Source organism: Dasypus novemcinctus, chromosome 27 (genome assembly GCF_030445035.2).
Source record: "Dasypus novemcinctus isolate mDasNov1 chromosome 27, mDasNov1.1.hap2, whole genome shotgun sequence".
Taxonomy (NCBI): Eukaryota; Metazoa; Chordata; class Mammalia; order Cingulata; family Dasypodidae; genus Dasypus; species Dasypus novemcinctus.
This window is the reverse complement of record NC_080699.1, coordinates 13,994,497-14,004,837: the sequence shown is the minus strand read 5'-3', so window position 1 is coordinate 14,004,837 and position 10,341 is coordinate 13,994,497.

The window sequence follows — 10,341 nt, the reverse complement described above, 5'->3', positions numbered from 1 at the left end:
TCCCTCATTTCTGGTTTGTTTGGGTTTTTTTTTTTTTTTTTTTTTTGCATCTTCTCATTTATTGTCAGTCTGCCTAACTAAGGTTTTGTCAGTTTTAATGATCTTCTCAAAGAACCAACTTTTGGTTTTGTTCTATTGTTTAAATCTCAATTTCAGGGAAGTGGATGTGGCTCAACGGATAGAGCATCCATCTACCATACCATATACCATCCAGGGTTCAGTACCGAGGGCCTCCTGACCCATGTGGTGAGCTGGCCCTACATGCAGTGCTGATGTGAGCAAGGAGTGCTATGCCATGCAGGGGTGCTCCCTGTGTAGGGGAGCCCCACGCACAAGGAGTGTGCCCCTAAGGAGAGCTGCCCCACATGAAAAAAGCTCAGCCCACTGAAGAGTGGCGCTGCCCAGGGAGCTGATGCAGCAAGATGACGCAACAGAAAGAGACACTGATTTCCTGGTGCCATTGACAAGGATAAAAGCGGACACAGAAGAACACACACAGCAAATGGACACAGAGAGCACACAACTGGGGGGCGGGGGCGGGGTAGGGGAGAGAAATAAAATCTTTTTAAAAAGTTCTCAATTTCTTTTATTTCTGTTCTGCTCTTTGTTATAGTCTGCTTGCTTTGGGATTAGTTTGCTGTTATTTTCCTAGTTCCTTTAGGTGTACTGTTAGGTCTTTGATTTTAGGCTCTTCACCTTTTTAAATTTATTTTGGGCTGTAAATTTCCCCGTCAGCCTTGCCCTCACTGCATTCCATAACTTTTGATTGATTGTATTCTGTATTTAGTCTGCCAAAGGGCTGCTGATGCGAAGTACCAGAAATCTGTTGGCTTTTATTTAGGGTATTTATTTGGGGTAAAAGATTACACTTAGAGGACCGTAAAAAGTCCCACTCAAGGCTGCTTTCTCACCAAAGTCTGTTGCCACATGTTGCAGCAAGGCGGTTGCTGATCTCTGGCTGGTCTCTGCCTTTCCCTCTGGGCTTCGTCTTCCTCTTGCAGCTCTCTGGGCCCAGCCTCTTCCCGATTGCATCTGCAGGCTGGCACAGGCTCCCTCTGTCAGTCTCAGTTGTTCTTCCCAATCTCGGCTCTAAGCGATTAGACAAAATGACTGATCTCCTCACAGGGCTTCAGCTGTTTGAGCCATCTAATTCTGTCATGAGATAAAAAATGACTGAGCTCTCTTCCTGTGTGTCTTCTGTGTCTGTCTGTGGAAGTGTCCATTTCTATCAGACCCAGCAAGAGAGGGGGGATTCAGCCTGAGTCAGAAAGCTCAAATCTCAACAGGAAATCCAATCAAAGGCCCCTCAGCTGAATTTAATACAAGCAAAGGATGTCATACCCAGAGGAATAGATTCGTTTAAAAACCATCTCTTTTTTTGGGATTCATAAAATAATCTCAAACTGCTGCATGTTCTCATTTTTATTTGTCTCAAGATACTGGTTTCTCTTGCAATTTCTTCTTTGGCACACTGATTAACTTCTTTTCATTTGTGAATTTTCCAGTTCTTCTTCTCTTATTGATTTTTAGCTTCATTCCATTATGGCCAGAGAAAGTGCTTTGTATAATTATTTCAATCTTTAAATTTATTGAGACTTTTTTATGACCCAACATGTGGTCTATCCTGGATAGTCTATCCATGATCACTTCAGAGGAATGTATATCCTGCTATTTTGTGGTGCAATGCTCTGTATATGTCTGTTAGGTCTAGTTCATTTATCATATTATTCAAGTTCTCTTTTTCTTTATTGATCCTCTGTTTTGATGTTCTATCTATTGATGAGTGGTGTATTGAAGTCTCCAACTTTTATTCTAGAGATGTCTATTTCTCCCTTCAGTGCTTGCTTTATGTATTTTGAGGCACCCTGGTTCGTGCATACATATTTATGATTGTTATTTCTTCTTGGTGAATTGCCCTTTTAGTAATATATGTTGTCTTTCATTGTCTCTTATGTGATAGTTTTGCATATAAAGTCTATTTTGTCCAATATTAGTATAGCTACACCAGCTCTTTTTTGGTTACTGTTTGCATAAAGTATCTTTTTCCAACCTTTCAATTTCAACCTATTTGTGTCTTTGGGTGGAGAGTGAGTCTCTTGTAAATAGCATGAAGGGAAGCAGACTTGGCCCAGCAGTTAGGGTGTCTGTCTACCACGTGGGAGGTCCGCAGTTCAAACCCCAGGCCTCTTTGACCCCTGTGGAGCTGGCCCATGCGCAGTGCTGATGCACACAAGGAGTGCCGTGCCATGCAGGGGTGACCCCCGCATAGGGGAGCCCCACACACAAGGAGTGTGCCCCATAAGGAGAGCCGCCCAGCGTGAAAGAAAGTGCAGCCTGACCAGGAATGGTGCTGCACACATGGAGAACTGACACAGGATGACGCAACAAAAAGAAACACAGATTCCCATGCCACTGACAACAGAAGTGGAAAAAGAAGATGCAGCAAATAGACACAGAGAACAGACAACCGGGGTGGGGGGGAAGGGGGTAGATATAAATAAATAAATCTTTAAAAATAAAAAAATAGAATGTAGATGGATCATATTTTATTTTTTATCCATTCTGCCAAACTGCTTTGATTGGGGAGTTTAATATGTTGGTTTTTATATGAAATATCTTATTTTTATCTTGCTTTTTACTTTTATTTTTCCTTACTGATTATTTTCATTTCTACGCTTTCCTCCAAGCCTCGCTCTCTCTAGTCTTCCTCTTTCAGCCTGCAGGAATCCCTTTCTTATTTCTTTTATGGCAGGTCTCTCAGTTTCTGTTTATTGTGAATATTTTAAATCCACATTTTTGAAAGACAGTTCTGTTGTGCCTTTTATTCACATAAGTTTTGTTATGCTTCTTTTCACACTTCAAATTCTTCTGCTTACCCATTTCTTCTTAATATCCTTTATCTCTTTAGCCATATTTTCCTTCATCTCCTTAAACTGATTCAGGAGATTTGTTTGAACATCTTTGATTAGTTGTTCTAAATTCTGTGTCTGCTCTGACTTTTAGAATTGCCCATGTTTAACTGTTCAGATTTATTCAACTTTTCTATATCTGCTTCTTGCCCTGGATAAGCAATTCAATTTTTTAAAAAAAGATTTATTTTATTTATTTCTCTCCCCTTCCTCGCCATTTTCTGCTCTCTGTGTCCATTTGCTGTGTGTTCTTCTGCATCTGCTTGCATTATCCAGTGGCCTGGGAAACGTATGCATCTCTTTTTTGTTGTGTCATCTTGTTGTGTCAGCTCTCCATGTGTGCAGTGCCACCCCTGGGTGGGTTGCACTTTTTTCACATGGGGCGGCTCTCCTTGCAGGGCGCACACCTTGCATGTGGGGCACCCCTACACAGGGGCTCCCCTATTGGGGGCACCCCTGCGTGGCATGGCACTCCTTGCACGCAGCAGCACTGCACATGGGCCAGCTTGTTACATGAGTCAGGAGGCCCTGGGGATCAAACCCTGGCCCCTCCATATGGTAGATGGACGCTCTATCAGTTGAGCCATGTCCACTTCCGGCACTTAAATTTTTAAGATTGCTTTGTTTGTACAATTGTTTCACCCCCAGTAAAAAGCATCCTTTCCTCTGTTCCTTCTCCCAGAATCTTGATCTTTTCTGTTTTTGTTTTGCCTCTTTAGTTTTTGTTTGTATGTATGTTGTCTGTTTTACTCTCCTTTGATTGCCTCTAGCTACTTTTGCCTAGAAGGCAAATTCTTGGTGGAGGGCCACCCCTAAGAGAACTTTCCCAAGTCAGTAATTCCCAGCAAAAATGGGTCCAGGGACCCACAAAAGGAGCACAGACCAGTTCCAAAGTGCCCTGGGGAAAGGATCACAAAAAAACAGAAAAGCCTTTATGTTGGCTCCTACAGCCCTAAGACGGCAGTGAGTCTTAAAAACTCCTTCATCTACTCCCCTTTTGGGGGTGGAGCTGAAGTTGAGTCAATAATGCAGTCCTTATCCAGGGTGGGCTAAAACAGCATTTCAGAGCCAGGACCTAGTGGTCTAAATTCCTCAATCAAAATCCATGATCAGTACTTGGCCGTGCCCCACCTTCACCCCACACTCTCGGGGAGGAGGGCTTCCACGTCCCTCTCCCCTGGAGGAGCTAACCAGGGACCAGACCCAAGGCTGCTTACTGTAAGACTGGTGTGTGGGTGCCAGCAGCGGGGGCAGCACGAGTTACAGTGTTTTGCCACAGTGTCCCTGTGTCTTCCTCCCACTCTTCCCTGGATGCTGTGCAGTTCTTTCAGACATTTCCTGCCTGTTCACTTTTTTTGGAGGAGGTGTGAATCCTATAGTTCCAGTCTCTGCCATCTTCCCCAGCAGTTTCTGTGTGTGGCTAGTTTTATAACTACTTGTAAGGATCTAATTTATAATTGGACATGACAGTGGTTAATGTGGACAGTCCATATTTTGGCCATGAATATTATGGGTATTATTAGAACGCAGTAATATGTTAAAATCAGATATGAGAAAGCATCCATCAGCATGCAAAGGCTAGGTGTCTATATTACTATATATTCTGCATTTATCATATCTCAAGCCACCAGCCTTCTAAAATTGTCTTTCAACCTTCAACTTCATTATTATGCTTCCTTTCTTAATGGACATTTTTTCCTAGTTATAAAAAATTATAAATGTTAACTATCATTTTGGCATAGTTTTACCTCGTCTTTTTCCTAAATTGTTTTTCTTTTCTTTTTTTTAGAAGATTTATTTATTTCTCCCTCCCCCACTCATTGACTGCACTCACTATCCACATTCTTTGTCTGCTCATGATTTGTTCTTTTTTTCTCTTTAGGAGGCACCTGGACCTCTTACGTGCAAGAAGCACTCAATCGCTTGAGTCCCCTCCACTCCCTGCTGTTGTGTCTTCATTGTGTTTCCTCTTTGTGTCTCCTCAGTGCATAATCTTGTTGCATCAGCTCACTGTGCCAGCCCATCAGGTCAGCACACTGTTGTACTCGTCTTCTCTAGGAGGCACCAGGAACTGAACCCAGGACTTCCCATGTGGTAGTAGGCAGGCACCCAAATGCTTGAGCCACATCCACGTCCCCTAAATTGTTTTCCTAATGCTTTCTTCACCTCAAGTAATACCAAGAATTTTTCAATTTTTAGGTGTTGCAAATTTTTTCTTAAAATGCAGTATCTTTATACTGCATTGGTATCTTTATAAATAAACATGTGTTTACATTACCAGTTATCTTTCTAGGAGACATTTTAGAGAGTGGAATCGCCAAATAAAAAAATTAATGTACCCTATTTTTTCAGTAACATTTTATGTAGGGAAGCGGATGTGGTTTAACAGATAGAGCATCTGCCTACCATATAGGAAGTCCAAGCGTTCGATACCCAGGGCCTCCTGGTTCGTGTGGTGAGCTGGCCCATGAGCTGGGCTGCTGGATGCAAGGGGTGCTGGCCCATGCAGGAATGCCCTGCGTAAGGGTGCCCTCTGCACAAGGTGTGGCCCCTGTGCAAAGAGAGCCGCCCCACGCAAAACCACAGCCCACCCAGGAGTGGTGCCACACACATGGAGAGCTGACGCAGTGAGATGATGCAACAAAGGAGACACAGACTCCCAGTGCCGCCTGATGAGAATGCAAGTGGACACAGCAGAACACAGGAAATGGACATAGAGAGCAGACAACGGGGGGCAGGGAATGGGGGATAAGTCTTAAAATTTTTTCATGTAGTCTATGTATTTTTTAAAAATAAATATATTTTCTAAATGTACTTTTTTAAAAGTATTTGACAAATCCTTCCAGAAAAATTTTTTCAGCTCATTCCTACCAGCAAATACTGATTTCTTCCATTGTGTATGTTTATGAGTAAATGCTTTCCTTCTCTTACCAGAGATATATTCAATTATATCACCACTTGTTCCTAGGCTTCTTTTTCTTGATTTATTAAAAGAATGTATCCATACATACTTTATTCTGGTACGTGGTGTGAAGTAAAGGATCAAAGAGCATTATTTTCCTAAATATTTAACCACTCATCTCAGCACAATTTGTTAAAATAAGCTTTCCCTTCCTTACCTATTTACTTCTGTCTTTCTTATCTTATATTGATCCATAATCTCTTATTCACAATTCTAAAATCCGAAAGCTCTGGAAACCAATTTTCCCCTCTTAAGTTTAGCATCAAAATTCATTTCATGGCAAAATCTGATCTGAATTGACATGAGGCTATTTATAACCTTTATCCCATTTGATGTAATTATTTATCTTTTGCCGTAATAGTAGTATACCAGAGTATAGTGTGTTTCAGACTCAGGTGGGGGTTTTATTATATAGATAGATTATACATTTTTTAAAAAAGATTTACATATTTATTTATCTCTCTCCCCTTCCCCCCCACCCCGGCTGTCTGTTCTCAGTGTCTATTTGCTACGTCTTCTTCTTTGTCTGTTTCTGTTATTGTCAGCGGCATGGGAATCTGTGTTTCTTTTTGTTGCATCATCTTGTGTCAGCTCTCGGTGTATGTGGCACCATTCCTGGGCAGGCTGCACTTTCTTTCGTGTGGGGGCTCTCCTTACAGGGTGCACTCCTTGGTGTGGGGCTCCCCTATGCGGGGGACACACCTGCATGGCATGGCACTCCTTGTGTGCATCAGCACTGCGTGTGGGCCAGCTCCACACGGGTCAAGGAGGCCTGGGGTTTGAACCGCAGACCTCCCATTTGGTAGAAGGACGCCCTAACCACTGGGCCAAGTCCGCTGCCCTAGATAGATTATACATTGACTACTTTTGAAAAACTCAAAATATTCTGAATTATGAACCTAGCTAACCAAATAAGATTGTGGACCTGCATTAAGTTTATACACATACAATACATATAAACTATTATGTATCACCTAGTAAATCACTATTGCTTTGTGTCCACTATTACAGTTCTTATATCTTCAAGTATTCACCCCTTTTGTTATTCCAGATTTAACTTTAGAACCACTTGTAACATTTCAAGTTAAAATTCTATTGGAATATTGATTGGAAGTACATTAATCCTTTATATTAATTGAAACTGAGAGAAGCAAATGGTGATGGTATTAATAATATGGTATGTATCAAAGTTTTGTAGTTATACCCATTCTTATAAACTTCTTGCTAAGCTGGATATTTTATTGTTTGTTGCTATTTTTAGGAAGCTCTTCATGGCATTGTTTTGCCTGGTTATTGTTACTTTGGAAAGTTACTGATATTTTCGTTTATGTAAACTTTTCATGGAAGCCTAACATATGAACAAAAAGTTTAAAAAACACACAAAAAAGAAAAAAAGTTTACAGGCCTTGAGTTCATATAGCTCAATGAATTTTCTCAAAGAAAACACATTTACATAATCACCCTGATGAACATTACCAGTACATTAGGACCCCCTCTTACCTGCTTCTAGCAACTACCCAAAGGTAACTATCATCTTGACTTTTATCACCATGGATTAGGTTTAGCTGTTTTCAACTGTACATAGATTCATGTACTATATATTCTTTTTTATACTTTTTTTTTAAAAAGATACTTAGGTTACATAATTAAAAATGCAGGGGATTCCCATATGCCCCACTACTTTCCCGTCCCACACTTTCCCACATTAACAACATCCTTCATTAGTGTGGTACATTTCTTACAATTGATGAACACATTTTGGAGCATTGCCACTAAGGGTGGATTATAGTTTACATTATAGTTTAAACTCCCACACAATTTTGTAAGTTCTGACAAGATACATAATGGCCTGTATCTGTCATTGCAACGTCATTCAGGACAATTCCAATATCCCAAAAATGTCCCCATATTACACCTATTTTTCCCTCTCTCCTCAGAAGTGAGTAACTTTTGTTTGAGATTCACTTATGTTGTGTTTAATTTAGTTCAATCATCTGTGTGTGTGTGTTTTTTTTTTTTAAGGATTTATTTTTATTTATTTAATTCCCCTCCCCTCCCCCGGTTGTCTGTTTTTCTGTGTCTTTTTGCTGCGTCTTGTTTCTTTGTCCGCTTCTGTTGTCGTCAGCGGCACGGGAAGTGTGGGCGGCGCCATTCCTCGGCAGGCTGCTCCCTCCTTCGCGCTGGGCGGCTCTCCTTATGGGTGCACTCCTTGCGCGTGGGGCTCCCCTACGCGGGGGACACCCCTGTGTGGCACAGCACTCCTTGTGCACATCAGCACTGCGCATGGACCAGCTCCACAGGGGTCAAGGAGGCCCGGGGCTTGAACTGCGGACCTCCCATGTGGTAGACGGACGCCCTAACCACTGGGCCAAAGTCCGTTTCCCAAGTAGAATTTGAAAAAAAAAAAAAAAGCCTTACTGTTCAAACTTCTATTTCAACCAACTATGCATCTGGAATTGATTTTTCCCTATGGTGGTGTTAGGTTGGAGTCAAGTTTCAGATTTTCCATATGGATTTCCAATTAACCTAGTATTATTTATTGAGAGGATTATCCTTTCCCAACAGCACTGCACTGTTACATTAGTCAGAACTAGACCAATTATACATATGGCTTTGTTTCTGGATTCCAGTCTGTTCCTTTGGTCTATTTTTTTTAAAAAAAGATGTGCCAGTCACAACCCAACTTAATCACGGTAGGAAACCTGTTATTTTATATTTGTTATCTATTTGAACCCTTACAGAGTAAACTCTGTATTAATGGCTTCTTAGATGCCATTATTATTTACTGAGGATATAATTATCTGTAAATAATTATCTTCCCACTTTATTTCTTGTTACATCAATTAGCATTTCTATTATAATTATTTTAATCGGGAATGTTCAGTATAATGTAGGCTTTTGTTGGTAATGTTTTAAGAATTTATATCAGGAATGGCTGTTCAGCTTAATTAGGTGCTGTTCTAACATCAATTAAAATATTCTTATTACTCCATGAGTTATGATTTTTTTGAATATTGCTATATATCCTAATATTGTACAATTTGTGAATTTAGTGATTCTGTAAGATAATTTGGTAAAGCATTTAGATCAGTGCCTGGAAGATAAGCACTTTTAAAATTTACTGCAATTATTGCTGTTGCTGTGAGTTAAATATCACATTTTTCCTAGTTCTCATATTTTTTTTTAATGATTATTTCAAACCCCCTCATTTGTGCCCCGTCTGCTGTGTGTGTGTGTGTTCATTGTGTGCTCTCTGTGTCTCACTCGTCTGCTTTTTAGGAGGCACTGGGATCCCAAACCTGAGACTGTTGGGAATATTAGCCAGCATAAAGCATGCTGGGATATTTGACATGACTGCTTTAAATAGAAATGTTTGCAGTTGGCATGGAAATAAATGGCGCGAAAAGAAGTCAGTGAAAAGAAACGGTGACTTCTTGTTCCTCCTTGGGTAGGTACATGTTAAGATCAATGTGTGTAGTGTTTGCCAAGTTTTAAATTATAGCGCTGCTAGGGTCTTTTTGCCAAACAGAACATTGTTTGGAATTGTACAAATACTATAACTTAGAACAATAAACTTGTCAGTAGCACTTGCTCTGATCTCCTGAACCCCGGTCTGCATGATTTTTTCATTTCTTCTAGAGCCGCCGTTGACAAGTGGCGCCCAATGTGGGGCTCGAAGAAACCGAGATTGGTAAGTATATTACTGAATGAAGACGAGCTTCTCTTGGGATTTAAGGAACATTCAAGGTAACATGGGGAATTCACATAGTAAATGGGAAGAATATCAAGCGACTTAGAAGGCTTTATTGAAAGCCACGGGATATCCAAAGAATTGACTCTTAAGAAATTATGTTAGTAGAAAAGGTTTGTCCATGGTTTCAGCCTGAAGGAAAAAAAGTTGTTAAGTTATCCTCAATGGCTAAAGGTCTTACAACAATTAAAATTACATTACAGAGAAGGTAATCCTATTTCTATTAATATATGGACATTATCTAATGCTTTGTCTATTGTTCTTAAGCCAGTGCATCATTCTGATTCATCATCAGACAGTTCAGATTCTAGCTGAGTCTTGACTCATCTCCTGATGAATCTCAGGTTTTAACACCTTTGCCTTCAAAATGAAAGAAGTATGTATGGTACATTTCCTGTGCAGGCATCAGCACCTGAAATAAAAAATTCTAGAGAAACTCCTGCTTCGGTTCCACCTGGTTATTCTGTAATTTGGCCTCCAGGAAGTTATAATTCTCATGATTTTCGTGATTCATTAGATCCAGTTTGTGAAAGTGAAAGAGGTGCTATGCAGGGTAAGGAAACTTTTATTACAACAGTCTTCTCCTCTGGTAGACCTAGAGAATGATAGGAAAGGTGAGGAGGACAACTGTAAGTCTTCCCCTATAGCTATCCAGCTGCAGCTGTCACAACTGTCTTTAATGGATCAAAAAGTGTTGCAGAAAGCTGCCTCTGTCGATC